At 40.8% G+C, this 21,828-nt stretch overlaps 1 long non-coding RNA gene across 1 annotated transcript; it reads left to right on the top strand.

Annotated features, from left to right (window-relative positions):
- The first annotated feature begins 586 nt into the window (after positions 1-586).
- LOC137435499 (uncharacterized) lies at positions 587-2,671 on the top strand. The gene is made up of 2 exons (XR_010986096.2): positions 587-723; positions 1,039-2,671. It is a non-coding gene; the product is annotated as an uncharacterized LOC137435499 (long non-coding RNA).
- Positions 2,672-21,828: the final 19,157 nt, after the last annotated feature.

The raw sequence follows: 21,828 nt of genomic DNA, 5'->3' as shown, positions 1-21,828 counted from the left end.
TATTTCAACCCATCTCATACATGGACCAAATTTGGTCACAATATAGTGTCATGTTAGGACATTACAAAAACATCAAATCTAACAACTTACCCTGCTGGAAAGGTGATGTTAGACCCCCCGCAAAGTGCCCCCCCCTAAAAACGGGTTATTTCAACCCATCTCATACATGGACCAAATTTGGTCACAATATAGTGTCATGTCAGGACATTGACAGTGTCAGGACAACTTCATTCAGCAGGAAGGGTAAAGTTCGTCCCTTGAAACTACTAGAGAAGAACGAAGCGGCCCAATCAGCTTTCATCGCCCTAGGTCGTGAGACAGACATTGAGAGAGGCACCATTTCCACAGTGGAAAAGTTCGTCTGTGAGATGTATGGGAAGAAGAAGATGTCCTCTGTCGATGAAGTGCGATTTCAGATGTTTGTAGAGAAATACAAGCCCAAGAAAGGTCAGCGCAGTATTTCATGCATCCAGAGGTTGGATGGAAGCTCTTTACCTCCTTGCTCACGCTCTTTGAACCAGAAGATACTTCGCACCAGTCTAGTAGCACGTCGGTGGTTATCCGCTACGAGGTCTGTCCAGGCACCCACTTCACCAACAGGCCATGGATGGAAAGAAGTAGATGGTAGCTACAAACTGGTGTGGTTTGAGGGCGAAGAATCACCACCGTCTGTGGATCTTGTACGGCCAGAAGCTGATCTTATCCAAGAAAGTCATGACCAAGGTAAGCAAAATTGACTTAAGGGTGATGAATAAACTTCATCTTTACTTTTGAAAGTTTAATATGCAAGCGATAAGATACAAATCATACATTGTATGTTTTATCAGGGTTTATATCGCACATTTTGATAAGTGATGAGGATCTATTCTTGGGTAAAGAATTGAGCATGAATTTTACTTAAGTGAAAGGGATTGCTAAAAGGATTGAATTTGTCTCAATGTAAAATGTTCTCTTGAAAACTCATCATTCCAAAAGGTAGCAAATCATATACATTTATATTTGATCTGACCGTATTTTTTTGCTTCTTTTGTATTGCAGAAGTGGTAAGTGGAAGCAACGACAGCGAAGGAGAAAGCAGCGACAGCGAGGATGAAAGCAGCGACAGCGAAGATGAAAGCGGCGACAGCGAGGATGACGAGGAGTAAACTAAGAGCAAGAAAAACACTTCACAGATATGAAGTTACCTTGACATAAAGAGTTTTCATTGGTTAACATTTTATTAGTGGTTTCAAACTTAGAAAACGATGAATGATGCACAGACTCTTTAAACTTAAGCAATTCAATTTGAAACATTTGTTGAGACCAGTGGTGAAAGGACTCGATGTACATGAAATAGGGCCTTCTTGGAGAACGTCAGAATAATGACTCTCACTTGCTTTTTGGTTCATGGAACATGTTTGAATCTCAATTGGACTTTGGCCTGTAAAACATTATATTTTACACACATCTATCCCACTCCATGGGCATGGAAAACTATACACAGAGAAAACGATATGTAAAAAAAAGTTATGTGTTTCTTTCATTAACATTATTCGGTAAAACTAACCCAATTTTATGTACCAAAATGGAACATAACTTTTGCGTAAATTTCATATTACACATTTGTAATGTAACATTGGCATTTTACAGAGTTTAGTATTCTTTTACACAAAATAATGTAAAGAAAGTTATGTTTTCTTTCATTTCTCATTATTTTGTAAAAGTATAACATAGGCCTAATAGTATGTACAATAATAGAGCATAACTTTTGTGTAAACTTGTCATATTCACATTTATTATGTAATCAAGGGAGTTTACTAAAGTTTTTTTGTTACAAAACGTGTTGTGAATATTGTAAAATACATAAATATTAAGTAAAGGCCGATTTTCTTTTACTGAACTAATTATGTTAGAGTCGCCATTCCCGTCGCCATTTTTTTTCGGTGAACGCGAAGCGGTGAGAAGCTGTCATAAATGTCTGCCGATTTTGCATGGTTTGAAGGTAATTATACATTCTCTTTTGCAATTATTATGACTCACATACACTGTAGAATGCTGTGATTATTTCAAATTTGCCGACACGATGATAATTAAAGCAAAAATCAAGTAGGATTCATGTCACACAGTCGTTAAGTCAGGATCCTCAGATTGAACTGCACTACGGTAACATTGGCAGATATTTATGACAGCATCTCACCGCTTCGTGTGCACCGGGAATCGCGAATTACATAATTAGTTCAGTAAACAATATATTATTTATTATAGTTTTGGAGTTCTATTTTTACATAATTACTGTGCAAAAAGTTTACATAAGAGATATGTAATTTTTTTTTACATATGAATTATGTAAAATTTAACATAATTAATTAGTAAAATTTTACATATCAGGTCCTATGTAAATGTTTACATAACAGTTTTGGAGTTCTATTTTAACATCAGAAATGTGTAAAATTGTACACAAGCTGTGTAAACATTTCTCTCTGTGTAGCCTTAATAAACTTAATAAACCACGCTGATGATGATGCTGATGACCACACCAATGACCTATTCCTGTATCATTTATTGTTTTAAATGAATTTTAAAACAACGATAAATCATGATGTCTTCCCTAAAATAAGAGCTCTGTTGCTGACAGGAAGTCATGTTTCGTTTATGTTTGAGTCTTGTGATAATAAATAGTAATCCTCATTGACTGATGGTGAGTTTATATATTTGAAGTATCATGTATTTTGTGTGTAGATTGTTTTGAGGAAGGGTCTAACATCACCCACCTTTTCCAGAAGGGTAACGTTAGATTTGTTATATTTGTACATCGTGACCAAATTTGGTTCGTATATGCAATAGGAGATTGCGGGGGGTCTAACATCACCTACCCAGCAGGGTAAGTTGTTAGATTTGATGTTTGTGTAATGTCCTGACATGACACTATATTGTAACCAAATTTGGTCCATGTATGAGATGGGTTGAAATAACCCGTTTTTAGGGGGGGGCACTTTGCAGGGGGTCTAACATCACCTTTCCAGCAGGGTAAGTTGTTAGATTTGATGTTTTTGTAATGTCCTAACATGACACTATATTGTGACCAAATTTGGTCCATGTATGAGATGGGTTGAAATAACCCATTTTGGGGGGTACTTTGCGGGGGGTCTAACATCACCTTTCCAGCAGGGTAAGTTGTTAGATTTGACATTTTTGTAATGTCCTGACATGACACTATATTGTAACCAAATTTGGTCCATGTATGAGATGGGTTGAAATAACCCATTATTGGGGTCATTTTAGGGGGGTCTGGTGACTAGTTCCAGCAGGGGGGGTCAATCTTACATACTTTTTTTTACTCAGCTTGATACCCCCAACAACTCTAGGGGGTCAAACCTTTTGTATGCTATGGGTTGAAATAGAGTGTAGTAGGCTCTCTGACTACACGAGCCTCGATCTTGTATGCAAAAACAAGACCAAAAGTGTAACAGCGGCGTAGACGGGCTTGTAAAATATTATAAACCACAAACACATATGTTTAGCTTTTTTAACAGTCGCTCATGCTGCTTATAACCTTAAACAAAGAATTTTTTGAGAAATCTCGACATCCATGAGGTAAGTTTAACTTGCAGAACTGAGCGAAGTTCTACTGTAATCTATATACCCCACAAGGTTTGGAGGTGTGCTCATTTACCAAGCAGCTAGCTTGCGCATGCCAAGCTAGCCGTTCCTTAACTGTTTTGAATGGAGTGCTTGCTCGAATGCTTAAACCACTTGGCGATCTCTCCACAAGAAACTTGGTAAATGAACACACACCCAATGTTCTTGAGACCCAACCATAGATCGACTGTAATCTATGTACCCCAAAGAGGAATGATCTTTCCTGCAGCTCTCGAAGTGAGCGGGTGTTACGCCGTAATGACATCATATCCACTACCGGTCAAAATTTTTAGAACACCTCAATTTTTCCAGTTTTTATTGAAATTTACGCCGTTTAATGTCTCAATGTACTCTGAAATTAAGCAAAGAACAAATAAACAATTGGAGATTAAAAAAAAGAAATCATAGAATCATTTTGTTTAACAAAATTTAATTTAAATTTTTGACTCAGCAAAGTCGCCACCTTTTGCAGATATATCCGCCGAACACACTCGTGGCATTCTTTCTACAATGGAAATCAAATATTGTTCGGGAAGTTCTTCCCAACACTGTTGCAGAAGTTCCCACAAATGTGTTGCACTTGTAGGTTGCTTTGCTTTCACCCTTCTGTCCAGTTCATTCCAAACCAGCTCGATGGGGTTTAAATCTGGAGACTGTGCTGATTCCATTATTTGAAGCCTGCCGTCTTGTTCTTTTCCTCGAAGGTAGTTTTGACAAAGCCTGGAGGTGTGTTTAGGGTCATTATCTTGCTGTAGGATGAACCCCTAACCAACTTGGCATATACCAGAGGGTATTGCATGGCGCTGCAAAATGCTGTGGTAGCCCTTTTGGTTCAGGGTGCCAGTCACTCTGTGTAAGTCGCCGACTCTGGATCCAGCAAAAGAGCCCAGACCATCACGCTTCCTCCTCCATGTTTGACAGTTGGTGTCACACACTGAGGAACCATCCTTTCGCCTACTCGATGGCACACAAAAACTCTGCGTGATGAACCAAAGATTTCGAATTTTGATTCATCAGTCCATAAGACCTTCTTCCAGTCTTCAGTAGTCCACTGGTGGTGCTTCATGGTCCAGGCAAGCCTCTTTTTCTTATTTTGCCATCTTAGCAATGGCTTTCTTACTGCCACTCGACCTGTCAAACCTGCAGCTCGAAGTCTTCTCTTCACAGTTGAAACTGAGACTTGCTTACTTCGACCAGTGTTAAGCTGTGCTTGAGGATGTTGTCCTGTGAGCCGCCTATCACGCAAGCTGTTGACCCTCAGAAACTTGTCTTCTGATTCTGTTGTGGCTTTGGGTCTGCCAGACCTCTTCCTGTCAGAGTTTCCTCCAGTTTCCAAGTGCCTTTTGATGGTGTAGGAAACTGTACTCACTGACACCTTGGCTTTCCTTGCAATTTCTCTAAAGGAAAGACCTACACTTTTAAGGGTTATAATGGTCTGTCTGTCTTCCTTGTTAATTGCCTTTTTCTCGCCATTATGATAGCAATATACCACTTCCTGCAGTGCAATATTGTCCAAATAATGCTTCAGAGGGTGTAATAACAGTCTGTTCCAATACTGTTTTTATACAGACAGGGGTTTGTAATAAAGTAATCAGCAAAGGTTGGGACACCTGTAGGAATTGTTTGCATCAATCTCTTTCAAGGCTTAATTTACTACAGAACAGCTGTAAGTTGTTAACCCATTAATTGTTCCCTGAAGAAGGCCTTTTTTTACAATACTAGGACGTGCCCGTACGTGGGTGCCCGTTCCTTGCCAAAAAAAAAAAAAAAATTTGTGTAGGGGTGTGTGTGTGTAAACATCCTAGGGCGTGCCCGTACGTGGGTGCAAAAAAACATGCGTGCAAACAACAACAACAAAAAAAAACTTTGAAACCACGTGGCAGTAACGACCACAGAACCCCCCCCCCCCCCCTCTATTTACATGAATGGTTTGGTCCATTCGCAACGACCACAGAACCCCCCCCCCCTCTATTTACATGAAATGGTTTGGTCCATTCGCAAAGCCAAAGCGAACGGCGAACGGCTAAATCACCATAGCTCGGTAACTACTTGTCCGATTAATATGAAACCTTGAAAAGGCACATCCTCGGGTCCCCAGCAATATACCTGGCAAGTTTCAAGTATATCGGACCCGTGGTTGTCGAGAAACAGCGGTCACAGACAAACACACAGACACACAGACATACAGAGATTACTGGAATTATAGATAGATAACTGTGCAATTTACATTATTTTCCTGTTTTTGCTAACCTAAACTTTTCTTTTAACCTCGAGCAGTTTACTGCTTACGTAATGACATCAGACGTAATGATATCAGACGTAATCACATCACCCTGTCATGTGACCAGATTCTCAGCTCTGATTGGTATACGTTTGAGGGGACATACATACATACAGACGGACAAACACTGTTCTAGACGGGTCTGTCCGATGGGCTACGCCATAAAAAATACACACATACACACACATACATGCACATACATGCACATACAATGCATTCAGAAAGTATTCAGATCCCTTCACTTTTTTCACATTTTGTTATGTTGCAGCCTTATGCTGAAATCGTTTAAATTCATTTTTTCCCTCATCAACCTCCACTCAATACCCCAAAATGACAAAGAGAAAACAGGATTTCAGAAAGTTTTGCAAATTTATTAAAAAGAAAAAACTGAAATATGACATTGACATAAGTATTCAGACCGTTTGCTAGGACACTTCAAATTTAGCTCAGGTGCCTCCCATTTCTCTTTATCATCTTGGAGATGCTTCTACACCTTGATTGGAGTCCACCTGTGGTAAATTCAATTGATTGGACATGATTTGGAAATGCCCACACCTGTCTATATAAGGTCTCACAGCTGACAATGCATATCAGAGCACAAACCAAGTCATGAGGTCGAAGGAACTGCCTGCAGAGCTCAGAGACAGGATTGTGTCGAGGCACAGATCTGGGGAAGCCTACAAAAAAGTTTCTGCTGCATTGAAGGTTCCCAAGAGCACAGCGGCCTCCATAACTCTTAAATGGAAGAAGTTTGGAACAACCAGGACTCTTCCTAGAGCTGGCCGCCTGGCCAAACTGAGCAATTGGGGGAGAAGGGCCTTGGTAATAGAGGTGACCAAGAACCCAATGGTCACTCTGGCTGAGCTCCAGAGATCCTGTGTGGAGATGGGAGAAACTTCCAGAAGGACAACCATCACTGCAACACTCCACCGATCTGGGCTTTATGGCAGAGTGGCCAGACGGAAGCCTCTCCTCAGTGAAAGACACATGAAAGCCCGTTTGGAGTTTGCAAAAAAGCACCTAAAGGACTCTCAGACTGTGAGAAACAAGATTCTGTGGTCTGATGAAACCAAGATTGAACTGTTTGGCCTCAATTCTAAGCGTCATGTCTGGAGGAAACCAGGCACCGCTCATCACCTGCCCAGTACCATCCCAACGGTGAAGCATGGTGGTGGCAGCATCATGCTGTGGGGGTGTTTTCAGCAGCAGGGACTGGGGTACTTGTCAGGGTTGAGGGAACAATGAACGGAGCAAAGTACAGAGATATCCTTATTGAAAACCTGAAACAGAGCACTCAGGACCTCAGACCCGGCCGAAGATTCACCTTCCAACAGGACAGTGACCCCAAGCACACAGCCAAGACAACGCAGGAGTGGCTTACTGGCTTAGGGACAACTCTGTGAAGGTCCTTGAGTGGCCCAGCCAGAGCCCTGACCTGAACCCAATCGAACAACTCTGGAGAGACCTGAAAATGGCTGTCCACCAATGGTCCCCATCCAACCTGACAAGGCTTGAGGATCTGCAGAGAAGATTGGCAGAAAATCCCCAAATCCAGGTGTGCAAAGCTTGTCACGTCATACCCATGAAGACTCGAGGCTGTAATCGCTGCCAAAGGTGCTTCAACTAAGTACTGAGTTAAGGATATGCATACTTATGACAATGTGATATTTCAGTTTTTTCTTTTTAATAAATTTGCAAAACTTTCTAAAATCCTGTTTTCTCTTTGTCATTATGGGGTATTGAGTGTAGATTGATGAGGGAAAAAATGAATTTAAATGATTTCAGCATAAGGCTGCAACATAACAAACTGTGAAAAAAGTGAAGGGGTCTGAATACTTTCTGAATGCACTGTGCATATACATCTTGTTTTTTTATTTTTGTTTCTCACAATTCTATCACTTATGATTTTCAATTCTTATTTCTCTTCTTAAATTCTTATTTTAAAATGCATTTAATTAATTGTACAGTATTGGTTGTTCCTGAACTTAAATATAATTAAAAGGATTTCTGCAAATGATGTTAATTTTGCAACATCCCATATTCAACTTTATTTAAATTGTAAACCTCAAAACATAGTTCTCTTACCTAAAGTAAGAACGTTAACCTGTAAGCAATTGACTAGTTTTCCGACTGCATGGATCATCAGCTGGGCACCGTTCTTCCTCGAGGTTTTGATCCTTTCAGCCCAGGACCTCACTAAACGGCGGATCCACAACCTCGGTCATGGATCCACATCAATAGATGGGACATCAGTAGATCCACAACCTCAGTTGCATCCAGGCAGTCAGTCAACCCATCAATGCAACATCACTTATTCCAACTTTACTCTCAATAGGATTTAATGTGTTATCATATATTTATAACTTTCCTTACACACTCCATAATATGATATCATTAAATCATGCACATCTTAACTTAAATAGACCATATCTACCAGCCAGCACAACCATACCACCTTCCTCTCGATCAAATTGTACTTCGAATGTTCAAACTGTCACCTATAACGGTTTTTTGCATGCTGCCGTATCCTAGCAACCACTGATTCCTATCAACATTGATTTGTAGTATATTTAATTCTTATATTGTACTGAATTTACATAAAGATCTCATGAATAATATTTTTACTATTCGTATTGTATTTTACTGATTCGATTTGGTGTCTTTTTGTGATATTAAAGAAAACTTGTTTTAATCTACCAACTGTAGCCCCCTGTGCTAACATACGTCTGACTAGTTGTTGTAATTTATTGATAAGTTCAGAGCTGTGTGTGGTTGCTCTCACAGTCCTAATTATTTCACCTACAACCGTACCATAAAATAGCTTTTTAGGAATGTTGCTGTCTAAGAAAGGCATTCAGACAATATGGAATGGAAAAGCATCTCGTTTATCAAATAATTTGGTGTGAAATTTATTATCATGGATGTCAATTTGTAATTCTAAAAAGGAAACTGAAGTGGAAGTTTGGTTTTCCTTTTTTAATTCAAGTTCTTGGGTGGCCCATTTATCACTGACAGTTTTAAAATCTCTATAACCTTTTTGTTTCTTCACCAAATCAGATAAAAAATTTACACAACATAGGTACATATTTCAAGTTTTTTTTTTTAACATAAGTTTAATCAACTTTAAGAACTTACAAATTTAGTTGTGAACTTCAGTGTGATTTCCACCATTTTCAATCAGTTTATTCAGCCTTTCTCTGTATTCCAACGCCACCTTTTGTTACATTTCGACCGTAATTTCACCAAAAGCTGCTTGAATTCTCTGTTTCAGGTTCCTGAATGTTGGTTGGCTTTTTCATGTAGAATTTCGACTTGATAAACCCCCAGAGGAAAAAGTCAAAAAGCGTGGGGTCAGGGCATATTGGAGGGTCCGCGACCCATCCACCGTTCGGGCAGTGTCTCATTGAGCCAATTCCGGACCTGGATACCCCAATGTGGAGGATCTCCATCTTGCATAAATATCAGTTCATCAGCCATGCCACTAGCCTCCACGTCTGGCCAGAACTGATCACGCAACATTATCACGTAGCTGTTCCTTGTGAAAAAAAATGGGCCGAAAACACCACTCTGCCAAATAGCAGCCCAGACCGTAGTTCTTGGCGCATGAAGAGCTTGCTCCTTTACCCAGTTTGGATACCAGTACCGATGATTATGGCGATTAACACACCCGTCCAAGTGAAAATGGGCCTCATGAGACCGCAACAGCAATGCCAAATGCATAGGATTTGCCTCAATTCTCGCAAGTTCATCAGTAGGAAATTGCATACGATTGGCTTTGTCTTCTTCAGAAAGTTTCTGGACAATATGAACTTTGTAGGGATGCCATTTGAATTCTTTCAAAATGCGTTGAATTGTTGTGCGACTCATTGCCAAAGAGGCACGTCTTGTCGAAGTGCGAGGATCGTTATCAAAATGGTTCACAAGTGCCACGTTTTCTTCTGTTCGTCTGGTTCTTTTTCTCTTTTTTTGCACATTTTGCACACTACCAACTCCCATCAACACTCTGTGCCAACTAATAATGCTGTTTCTTGCAGGAGGTTCTTTGTTGAATTCTGAAAGGAATTTTCGATGAACTGTTACGACGCTGCTTGTCCAATCAAACCACGCTGCACATTTCGCTCTCATTTACAGGATACTTCATTTTAATTCTGAAAAATGAGAAAGAATCAATCAGTGAATCTAATGTCAAAAAAAAACTTGAAATATGTACCTACGTTGTGCAAATATTTTATCTGATTTGGTTAATAAACAACAACGTTATAGAGATTTTAAAACTGTCAGTGATAAATGGGCCACCCAGTATATCATCATGAAGCTGATAAAATACAAATCCATCATTAATTGTCAACAAATCATCAATGAACCTGAAGATGTTGCCACATCTTGGTGCAGTTGTTAATTTATTCCTGCACATGTTCTGGACCCAATCAAACTCATACAGTCACGTGAAAAAGTAAGTACACCCCATGTAAAGTTTTGACTTTTTCAACATATTTCAACATACAGCTATTTGATCTTCATTTCAACAATATTGATAGATAAAGGTGATATAATATAACAAATATCATGAAACATTTACATTTTGTAGTCCATTGTATAATTTAAATAAACATAAATGCAAATTTCGCATGTGGAAAAGTAAGTACACCCCGACATTTATCATTACTTCAAATACCTAAAATTAGAATCAGGTGCGAATGATTAGAACATCGTTAGAGAGGATCTTGGAGGAACCTGTCTTATTTAAACCTCAGACATTTAGTTTGGTTTGCTCTTTGTTGTTGAAGTGTGCGGCGTCACCATGCCTAGATAAAAAGAGCTCTCTGAGGCCTTCAGAAAGAAGGTTGTAGATGCCTACGAGTCTGGGAAGGGATTTAAAAAGATCTCCAAACAATTTGAAATCAATCATTCAACTGTCCAGAAGATCACCTACAAGTGGAGAAGATTCCAAACAACTGCCAACTTGTTCAGGCCAGGCCGCCCCAGCAAGTTCAGCCTGAGAGCAGACCGCAAGATGCTGAAAGAAGTCTCGAAGAACCCCAGAATGTCATCACGGGACCCACAGGTAGCTCTTGCCACTGTTGATGTCAAAGTGCACGAGTCTACCATTAGAAAGAGGCTGCACAAATTTGATCTACATGGGAGGTGTGCCAGGAGGAAACCTTTGCTGTCCAGAAAGAACATCAGGGCAAGACTAAAGTTTGCCAATGAACACCTAGGCAAAGACCAGCACTTCTGGAACAGTGTGCTCTGGACAGATGAGTCAAAGGTAGAGCTATTTGGCCACAGTACCAGAAGACAAGTTTGGCGAAAACCAAAGACAGCATTTGACCACAAGAACCTGATACCAACTGTAAAGCATGGTGGTCGAAATATTATGGTTTGGGGCAGCTTTGCTGTATCAGGGCCTGGGCAGCTCACCATCATATAATACACTGAATTCTTCATTGTACCAGAGGGTGCTTGAGGATAATGTGAGGCCATCTGTCGGAAAGTTGAAGCTCAACCGAAGGTGGACCTTGCAACATGACAATGACCCTAAACATACCAGTAAATCCACCAAGGAATGGCTGAAAAGAAAGAAATGGAGGGTTCTGGAATGGCCAAGTCAAAGCCCGGATCTAAATCCCATCGAGATGATGTGGGGGGATTTTAAACGAGCTGTGCATGCAAGAAACCCCTCAAACACCGCACAGCTGAAAGAATTCTGCATGGAGGAGTGGGCAAAAATTTCTCCCAGTCGATGTCAGAGACTGGTAGACAGTTAAAGAAATGCCTACTTGAGGTTGTTTCTGCCAAAGGGGGCAATACCACCTATTGGAGCCAAGGGTGTACTTACTTTTTCCACATGCGAAATTTGCATTTATGTTTATTTAAATTATACAATGGACTACAAAATGTAAATATTTCATGATATTTGTTATATTATATCACCTTTATCTATCAATATTGTTTCAATGAAGATCAAATAGATGTATGTTGAAATATGTTGAAAAAGTCAAAACTTTACATGGGGTGTACTTACTTTTTCACGTGACTGCACATGTGCAGGAACAAATTTGCAAAGAAAGCGGCCGGATCTGAATGCATGGGTATACCCACTGTCTGCTGGAGTATCTTGGGGTCTGAACCCTTGGGTATACCCACTGTCTGCTGGAGTATATTGGGATCTGAACCCATGGGTATACCCACTGTCTGCTGGAGTATATTGGGATCTGAACCCATGGGTATACCCACTGTCTGCTGAAGTATCTTAGGATCTGAACCCTTGGGTATACTCACTGTCTGCTGGAGTATATTGGGATCTGAACCCATGGGTATACCCACTGTCTGCTGGAGTATCTTGGGATCTGAACTCATGGGTATACCCACTGTCTGCTGGAGTATATTGGGATCTGAACCCATGGGTATACCCACTGTCTGCTGGAGTATCTTGGGATCTGAGCCCATGGGTATACCCACTGTCTGCTGGAGTATCTTGGGATCTGAACCCTTGGGTATACCCACTGCCTGCTGGAGTATATTGGGATCTGAACCCATGGGTATACCCACTGTCTGCTGGATTATCTTGGGATCTGAACCCATGGGTATACCCACTGTCTGCTGGAGTATCTTGGGATCTGAACCCTCGGGTATACCCACTTTCTGCTGGAGTAACTTGGGATCTGAACCCATGGGTATACCCACTGTCTGCTGGAGTATCTTGGGATCTGAACCCATGGGTATACCCACTGTCTGCTGGAGTATATTGGGATCTGAACCCATGGGTATACCCACTGTCTGCAGGAGTATATTGGGATCTGAACCCATGGGTATACCCACTGTCTGCTGGAGTATATTGGGATCTGAACCCATGGGTATACCCACTGTCTGCTGGAGTATATTGGGATCTGAACCCCTGGGTATACCCATTGTCTGCTGGAGTATATTGGGATCTGAACCCATGGGTATACCCACTGTCTGCTGGAGTGTCTTGGGATCTGAACCCCTGGGTATACCCATTGTCTGCTGGAGTGTCTTGGGATCTGAACCCCTGGGTATACCCATTGTCTGCTGGAGTATCTTGTTGCCAAATGTAAAGAAACTGTTGTTTTGAATAAATCGAATACTTTCTTTGAGTTTACTTTTTGAAAAGCTGCATGAATATTGATTATCCTTTACAGACCCCTTCTGAAACCCGCATTTGGGGATAACAATGAACGACACACACACACACACACACACACACACACACACACACACACACACACACACACACTTGTCCCAGCCACCTTTATCCGTATATTCTCATTAATTTTGGGTCTTACCGCACTCCTTTCTCATTAGTGTATTGGGCCCAGTCTTGTTCATCATATACGTACACAGATGACTCTAGATGTGATCCTGTCGTCTGTTATCCTATCCTGCTAGGCAGACAACAACTGAATATTTGTCTGCTGATCTGGAAATTACGAGACATTGCTCTGATAAATGGAACATGTCCTTCAATCCTGGAATATCTCACAGTCTCACTCTATCATACCGGAATGTTCATCAAACGACCCCACCGATCTATTTCCTTCGTCATCCACTGGAAGAGATTCAGCCACTTTAACTTTTAGGCCTCATCATTAGCCATGACCTTTCCTGGGCAAATCACATTGGAAAGCTGGCTTCCAAAGTCAGCCGCAGACTGGGCATCCTCCATCGATCCAAGTCTTTCTTTGGGAAATCAGAGCTACTCACAGTCTACAAGGCGTTTATCCATAGCTCAATGGAGTACTACTCTCCACTATGGGCTGGCGCTCCAGTATCACGTCTGTCTCACCTGGATTCGGTGGAATCTAAAGTTCTCAAAATTATTGAATCTCCTGTGGCCAAAGCACAATATCTGTTGCTCTTGCATCACAGGCAGGTCTGTGATCTTTCTGTTTTCTACTGTCTATTCTCCAACGTAGCTTCCTTTGCTCTCTCCATACTCTGACACTCTCCAGAAACTGAAAGATGCATGTGTTCTTCCAGTCACCCTCTTCTGGTTAAACTTCCAAAATCCAGGCTGACAGCACACCTCCACTCTTCTATTCCTCACTTTTCCCATCTATGGAACCATCTTCCAGATGCTGTCCTCTCTCACTAACTTTAAGCAAAGCAGTGCACTGTAGTGTCTTGTCATCACCACCAATTCTGACCTATGAACTTTATAACCCAATTAACCTTTTCTCACTGAATTATTTTACTTGCTAGTTTTAGTTTCTTCCCCTCCTTCGTCTCCTCTTTCCTGTTTGTCCATTCCCTTAATGTTTAACCCTCCCTCAGTTATACCTTGCTCTTCCATGAGCTTCGCTCCTTTAAGGAAGAAAATAATTCCTCCTGAAACTGAGCAACTTTCCCAACAATAAACCTTCGTCCTTGCAGATTATGTCACATGCGAAGTCCATGCTCATCTCAATTAGAGCTCATCATTTCTTCATTTACATGTTCCTCCTCCTAATTCTAGCCCCAATTCCAATTTCAAAACATATTTCCATGTACGTTGTCATCATACTAAAATACGCAATTTGTTGTCTGTCTGTCTGACCACGATACATTTGGTTGATACTTATCCAATCTCAACCAAACATGACAGGAGGACTAAGGGTCATACGATGGAGGTTGTAGCGTCTTCATTTGTCCCCGTCCCCAAGGGGGTTTCCACCTTGGGCAAAACCCATGTTAAGGTGTATATCTGTGTTCAGTTAGCTAATCGTGGGGATTTTCCACGGCTACTTCTAATACCGAAAGTTATAACAACACTAATGATAATAGAATAATATTAATGTTATTACAAAACAATATTAATACTAATAATACCCCCCCCCCCCTCCCCAAGGGGGTTTTCCTCCTTCGACAAATGGCGTGTTAATGTGTAGAAATAGCTTATCATGGTGTATTGCAATGCAAGCCTACCAGAGGTAACCTAGAACGGCACTCTTCGACATCACGACGTTGACTGATATGCCTCCGCCCACATTATCATATCATTATAATACTTGTATCAAGTTTGATTTAAATCCATTCAGCTGTGCGCAGGTTCTCACATTTTTACCTCACATGACCTCCGACCTTTGACCTATTGACCCCAAAATGTAATCAGTTCACGTTTACATTATTATACATACCTGTACCAAGTTTTAATTTGAATCCTTTCAGCTGTTCACAAGTTCTCACATTTTTACCTGACATGACCTGTGACCTTTGGCCTTTGACCTCGGGACTGCCAAAATCTAATCAGTTAATCTTACATTATACATATCTGTAACAACTTTGAATTAGATCCCTTTAGCCATTCTCAAGTTATAGACCTATTACAGATTTGACCTTTGACTTTCGACCCAAAAATCTATTAAGTTAAACTTTACATCATTATACATACCTGTACTAAGTTTGAATTGGATCACTTCAGCCGTTCTCAAGTTATAGACGTATTTCAGACTTTGATCTTTGACCTCTTGACCCCAAAATTTAATCAGCTCATCTTTACTTCATTCTATATAAGTGTACCAAATTTGATCAGCATCCCATTACTGGTTCACAAGTTATCGCAGTAACAGTACCTTTACCTAAAAATGACCTCTGACCTTTGCCCTTTGACCTTGTGACCCCACAATCTAATCAGTTCATTTTTACCTCATTACATACCTGTGCCAAGTTTGACTAAGATCCCTTTAGCCATTCTCAAGTTATCACAGCAACGAAAACCTATCACGGACGGACGGACGGACGGACAGCCGGACGGACAACTTGAAAACATAATGCCTTCGTCGACGGAGGCATAAAAAATATTATTAACCACAAACATGTGTGATTACTTTTTTTAAACAGTCGCTACTGCTGTTTAACATGAAACTGAAAGAGATCTGGGGGAATATTGACGTTCTTGGGGCATTATATGTTTATCGTGTCCACCACAGACAAACAGCCTAGATCTACTGTAATCTATACTATAGCCCTGCGAGGATAATAACATGACCCTTCCTGCCTCTCCCATAGGGACTGGGTATTCTAGTTATATTAAGTCGATTATGTCCTGTCTCCTATATAATCACCTCTTCTTTAATGTGAACAGCCTTGTATTTTCTAAACTTCCTTCATAACAAAGACGTAACAGCCCTGCAGCCCTTTCTAATGCAGCTGCATGCTTTCTAAAATCTTTCTGTGATTGGCTTATGCGCTGATTTTCATCTATATATATATACAGTATATATAAAAGGAGTTGAGTTTCTCTTAAACAGTTTTCTAAATATTTTATGCTGTTATTTAATAATACAAATGGTATCATTAGTAGACAATGTTAGGCCAATGTTGGAAAATATACGTTGTGTATGCAAACCAATAGGCAACATCAGGCCAACGTTGGAAAATAGACGTCAATGGAAAAAGGACCTTTTCCAATGTTGGAAAATAGACGTCACGATTGCAACCAATAGACAACGTCAGGTCAATGTTGGAAAATAGACGTTGTGTTTGCAACCAATAGGCAACATCAGGCCAACGTTGGAAAATAGACGTCAATGGAAAATAGACGTTTTCCAATGTTGGAAAATAGACGTCACGATTGCAACCAATAGACAACGTCAGGTCAATGTTGGAAAATAGACGTTGCGTTTGCAACCAATAGGCAACATCAGGTCAACGTTGGAAAATAGACGTCAATGGAAAATCGACGTTTTCCAATGTTGGAAAATAGACGTCACGATTGTAACCAATCGACAACGTCAGGTCAATGTTGGAAAATAGACGTCGCGTTTGCAACCAATAGGCAACGTCAGGCCAACGTTGGAAAATAGACGTCAATGGAAAATAGACGTTTTCCAATGTTGGAAAATAGACGTTTTCCAATGTTGGAAAATAGACGTCACGATTGCAACCAATAGGCAACGTCAGGCCAACGTTGGAAAATAGACGTCGCATTTGCCACGAATAACAATGTTGGGCCAACGTTGGAAAATAGACGTCGCGTTTGCAACCAATAGGCAACGTCAGGCCAACTTTGGAAAATAGACGTCAATGGAAAATAGACGTTTTCCAATGTTGGAAAATAGACGTTTTCCAATGTTGGAAAATAGACGTCACGATTGCAACCAATAGACACGTCAGGCCAATGTTGGAAAATAGACGTCGCGATTGCAACCAATAGACAACGTCAGGCCAATGTTGGAAAATAGACGTCGCGATTGCAACCAATAAGCAACGTCAGGCCAATGTTGGAAAATAGACGTCACGATTGCAACCAATAGGCAACGTCAGGCCAATGTTGGAAAATAGACGTCACGATTGCAACCAATAAGCAACGTCAGGCCAATGTTGGAAAATAGACGTCACGATTGCAACCAATGGGCAACGTCAGGCCAATGTTGGAAAATAGACGTCACGATTGCAACCAATAAGCAACGTCAGGCCAACGTTGGAAAATAGACGTCACGATTGCAACCAATAAGCAACGTCAGGCCAACGTTGGAAAATAGACGTCACGATTGCAACCAATAGGCAACGTCAGGCCAATGTTGGAAAATAGACGTCACGATTGCAACCAATAGGCAACGTCAGGCCAATGTTGGAAAATAGACGTCACGATTGCAACCAATAGGCAACGTCAGGCCAACGTTGGAAAATAGACGTCACGATTGCAACCAATAGACAACGTCAGGTCAATGTTGGAAAATAGACGTTGTGTTTGCAACCAATAGGCAACATCAGGCCAACGTTGGAAAATAGACGTCAATGGAAAATAGACGTTTTCCAATGTTGGAAAATAGACGTCACGATTGCAACCAATAGACAACGTCAGGTCAATGTTGGAAAATAGACGTTGCGTTTGCAACCAATAGGCAACATCAGGCCAACGTTGGAAAATAGACGTCAATGGAAAATAGACGTTTTCCAATGTTGGAAAATAGACGTCACGATTGCAACCAATAGACAACGTCAGGTCAATGTTGGAAAATAGACGTTGCGTTTGCAACCAATAGGCAACATCAGGCCAACGTTGGAAAATAGACGTCAATGGAAAATAGACGTTTTCCAATGTTGGAAAATAGACGTCACGATTGCAACCAATAGACAACGTCAGGTCAATGTTGGAAAATAGACGTTGCGTTTGCAACCAATAGGCAACATCAGGTCAACGTTGGAAAATAGACGTCAATGGAAAATAGACGTTTTCCAATGTTGGAAAATAGACGTCACGATTGTAACCAATCGACAACGTCAGGTCAATGTTGGAAAATAGACGTCGCGTTTGCAACCAATAGGCAACGTCAGGCCAACGTTGGAAAATAGACGTCAATGGAAAATAGACGTTTTCCAATGTTGGAAAATAGACGTTTTCCAATGTTGGAAAATAGACGTCACGATTGCAACCAATAGGCAACGTCAGGCCAACGTTGGAAAATAGACGTCGCATTTGCCACGAATAAACAATGTTGGGCCAACGTTGGAAAATAGACGTCGCGTTTGCAACCAATAGGCAACGTCAGGCCAACTTTGGAAAATAGACTTCAATGGAAAAAGGACCTTTTCCAATGTTGGAAAATAGACGTCGCGTTTGCAACCAATAGGCAACATCAGGCCAACGTTGGAAAATAGACGTCAATGGAAAAAGGACCTTTTCCAATGTTGGAAAATAGACGTCACGATTGCAACTAATAGACAACGTCAGGTCAATATTGGAAAATAGACGTTGTGTTTGCAACCAATAGGCAACATCAGGCCAACGTTGGAAAATAGACGTTTTCCAATGTTGGGAAATAGACGTCACGATTGCAACCAATAGACAACGTCAGGTCAATGTTGGAAAATAGACGTTGCGTTTGCAACCAATAGGCAACATCAGGTCAACGTTGGAAAATAGACGTCAATGGAAAATAGACGTTTTCCAATGTTGGAAAATAGACGTCACGATTGCAACCAATAGACAACGTCAGGTCAATGTTGGAAAATAGACGTTGCGTTTACAACCAATAGGCAACATCAGGTCAACGTTGGAAAATAGACGTCAATGGAAAATAGACGTTTTCCAATGTTGGAAAATAGACGTCACGATTGTAACCAATCGACAACGTCAGGTCAATGTTGGAAAATAGACGTCGCGTTTGCAACCAATAGGCAACGTCAGGCCAACGTTGGAAAATAGACGTCAATGGAAAATAGACGTTTTCCAATGTTGGAAAATAGACGTCACGATTGCAACCAATAGGCAACGTCAGGCCAACGTTGGAAAATAGACGTCGCATTTGCCACGAATAAACAATGTTGGGCCAACGTTGGAAAATAGACGTCGCGTTTGCAACCAATAGGCAACGTCAGGGCAACTTTGGAAAATAGACGTCAATGGAAAATAGACGTTTCCCAATGTTGGAAAATAGACGTTTTCCAATGTTGGAAAATAGACGTCACGATTGCAACCAATAGACAACGTCAGGCCAATGTTGGAAAATAGACGTCGCGATTGCAACCAATAGACAACGTCAGGCCAATGTTGGAAAATAGACGTCGCGATTGCAACCAATAAGCAACGTCAGGCCAACGTTGGAAAATAGACGTCGCATTTGCCACGAATAAACAATGTTGGGCCAACGTTGGAAAATAGACGTCACGATTGCAACCAATAGACAACGTCAGGCCAATGTTGGAAAATAGACGTCGCATTTGCCACGAATAAACAATGTTGGGCCAACGTTGGAAAATAGACGTCGCGTTTGCAACCAATAGGCAACGTCAGTCCAACGTTGGAAAATAGACGTCGCAATTGGAACGGATAAACAACGTCACCCTGACGTCAACAATGCGTTTACGGTCAATTGACCAAATGGTAACGTTGGGCCAACGTTGTTGTGTTAGCTGGGTTGGAAAGTTAAGAATCCATTTAATTGGAATTTACTTGCCCGTTTTAGTATTTCCGGGTTTGAGGAAGAAGACGCGAGACCTCGAGCTTTAACGTGTGGTTCCAAAGGTAACATTTACTATTCTACAACAGTAAGAACCCATTACAAGGTCATGGGAGGGAGGCGCACACAAAACAACAACAACAACAACAACAACTACGTGTTAAAAAGATACTTGTTCACGTGTTTTACTTCATTTTACATCCTCATTGACACTCACAGATCGTCATGCAACATGTTTGTGAAGTACAACATTTTGTTTAATGAAGTGATGGGTATAGCCCATGGACTCCCAGTGCTAATAACATGCAAGGGATGTGAAATACTTTTACCTTTACCGCCATTGTTGTTTTTTGCTACTTTCAATCCATCGTTCTGTCTCTACTTTGTATCTAACTTTCTTCGTCTCATTTTACTTCTTTGTTATTACTTTGCTTTTCTATCATTGCCAGTTAAGGGGGGGTTTTCGTAGTACTCCCATGTTGTCACATGAATGACATCAGACCCTTTTGCACAAACCTTTAGGTCCTTTTGCACAAACCTTACCATCACTTTTTTAGGCCTCCGGCGACTAAGCCGCCCGAAGCATTATGTTTTCAGGATGCCCGTCCGTCCGTCCGGCTGTCTGTCCGTCCATGATAGGTTTTCGTTACCGCAATAACATGAGAACGGCCAAAGGGATCTTAGTCAAACTTGGCACAGGTATGTATAATGAGGTAAAGATGAACTGATTAGATTTTGGCGTCACGAGGTCAAAGGGCAAAGGTCATGTTAGGTAAAAATACTGTTCGCGCGATAACTTGTGAACCAGGGATGGGATTCTGACCTAATTTGGTACACTTATGTAGAATGATGTAAAGATGAACTGATTACATTTTGGGGTCAAGAGGTCAAAGGTCAAACTCTGTAATAGGTCTACAACTTGAGAACGGCTGAATTTATCAAATTCAAATTTGGTACAGGTATGTATAATTTTGTAAAGATCAAGTGATTCGATTTTGGGGTCAAAGGTCAAAGGTCAAATCTGTAATAGGTATATAACTTGAGAATGGCTGAAGTTATCTAATTCAAATTTGGTACGGGTATGTATAATGATGGAAAGATGAACTCATTAGATTTTGGGTTCAAGAGGTCAATGGTTCAAGGTCAAAGTCTGCAATAGGCCTATAACTTGAGAATGGCAAAAGGGATCTAATTCAAACTTGGTACAGATATGTATAATGATGTAAAGATTAACTGATTAGAGTTTGGGGTCTCGGGGTCAAAGGCCAAAGGTCAGAGGTCATGTCAGGTAAAAATGTGAGAACTTTTGAACAGATGAAGGGATTTAAATTAAAACTTGGTACAGGTATGTATAATGATGTAAACATGAACGATTACATTTTGGGGTCAATAGGTCAAAGATCAGAGGTCATGTCAGGTAAAAATGTGCTCACTTGGGCACAGCTGAATGGATTTAAATCAAACTTGATACAAGTATTATAATGATGTGATAATGTGGGCGGAGGCACATCAGTCGACGTCGTGACTTTGACCCGGCAGTTTGGCCTTTGACCGGCAGCACGAGTATCACTTTGATAAGCATTGTCATGGCCTTGCATGATCATTATTACCTCTGCCACCGAAGGTAGAAGGAGGTTATGTTTTCACCCCTGTCTGTCTGATTGTTACTTGCAAAATCGAAGATTGTTCAAGTATATTGGTCGGTTAACTTTGTTATTCTGTCTGTTTGTTTGTTTGTTTGTTTGTGTGTCAATCGCCTACAGGTAGGTCACAGTTCTAAACTGATCATCATGAAACTTTACGAAGTTGTTCAGGTAGTCGCAACTGAGAAGCCTATTTATTTCGAGGTCAAAGGTCATCTTCAGGTCAAAATTCTAAAATCGTCATTTTTCATCCGATTGACTTGAAAGATGAACGTACTTTGCCACATTGGGTCACTGAATTGGGAATCGAACTAATTTTGAGGTCAAAAGGACAATGTTCAACTCAAGGTCAAACTTCCAAAATCATCAATTTTCATCTGAA

Source organism: Myxine glutinosa, chromosome 8 (genome assembly GCF_964187855.1).
Source record: "Myxine glutinosa chromosome 8, kmMyxGlut1.1, whole genome shotgun sequence".
Taxonomy (NCBI): Eukaryota; Metazoa; Chordata; class Myxini; order Myxiniformes; family Myxinidae; genus Myxine; species Myxine glutinosa.
Note: the sequence above shows the minus strand (reverse complement) of the source record. Positions and strands in the feature narration are given on the sequence as shown.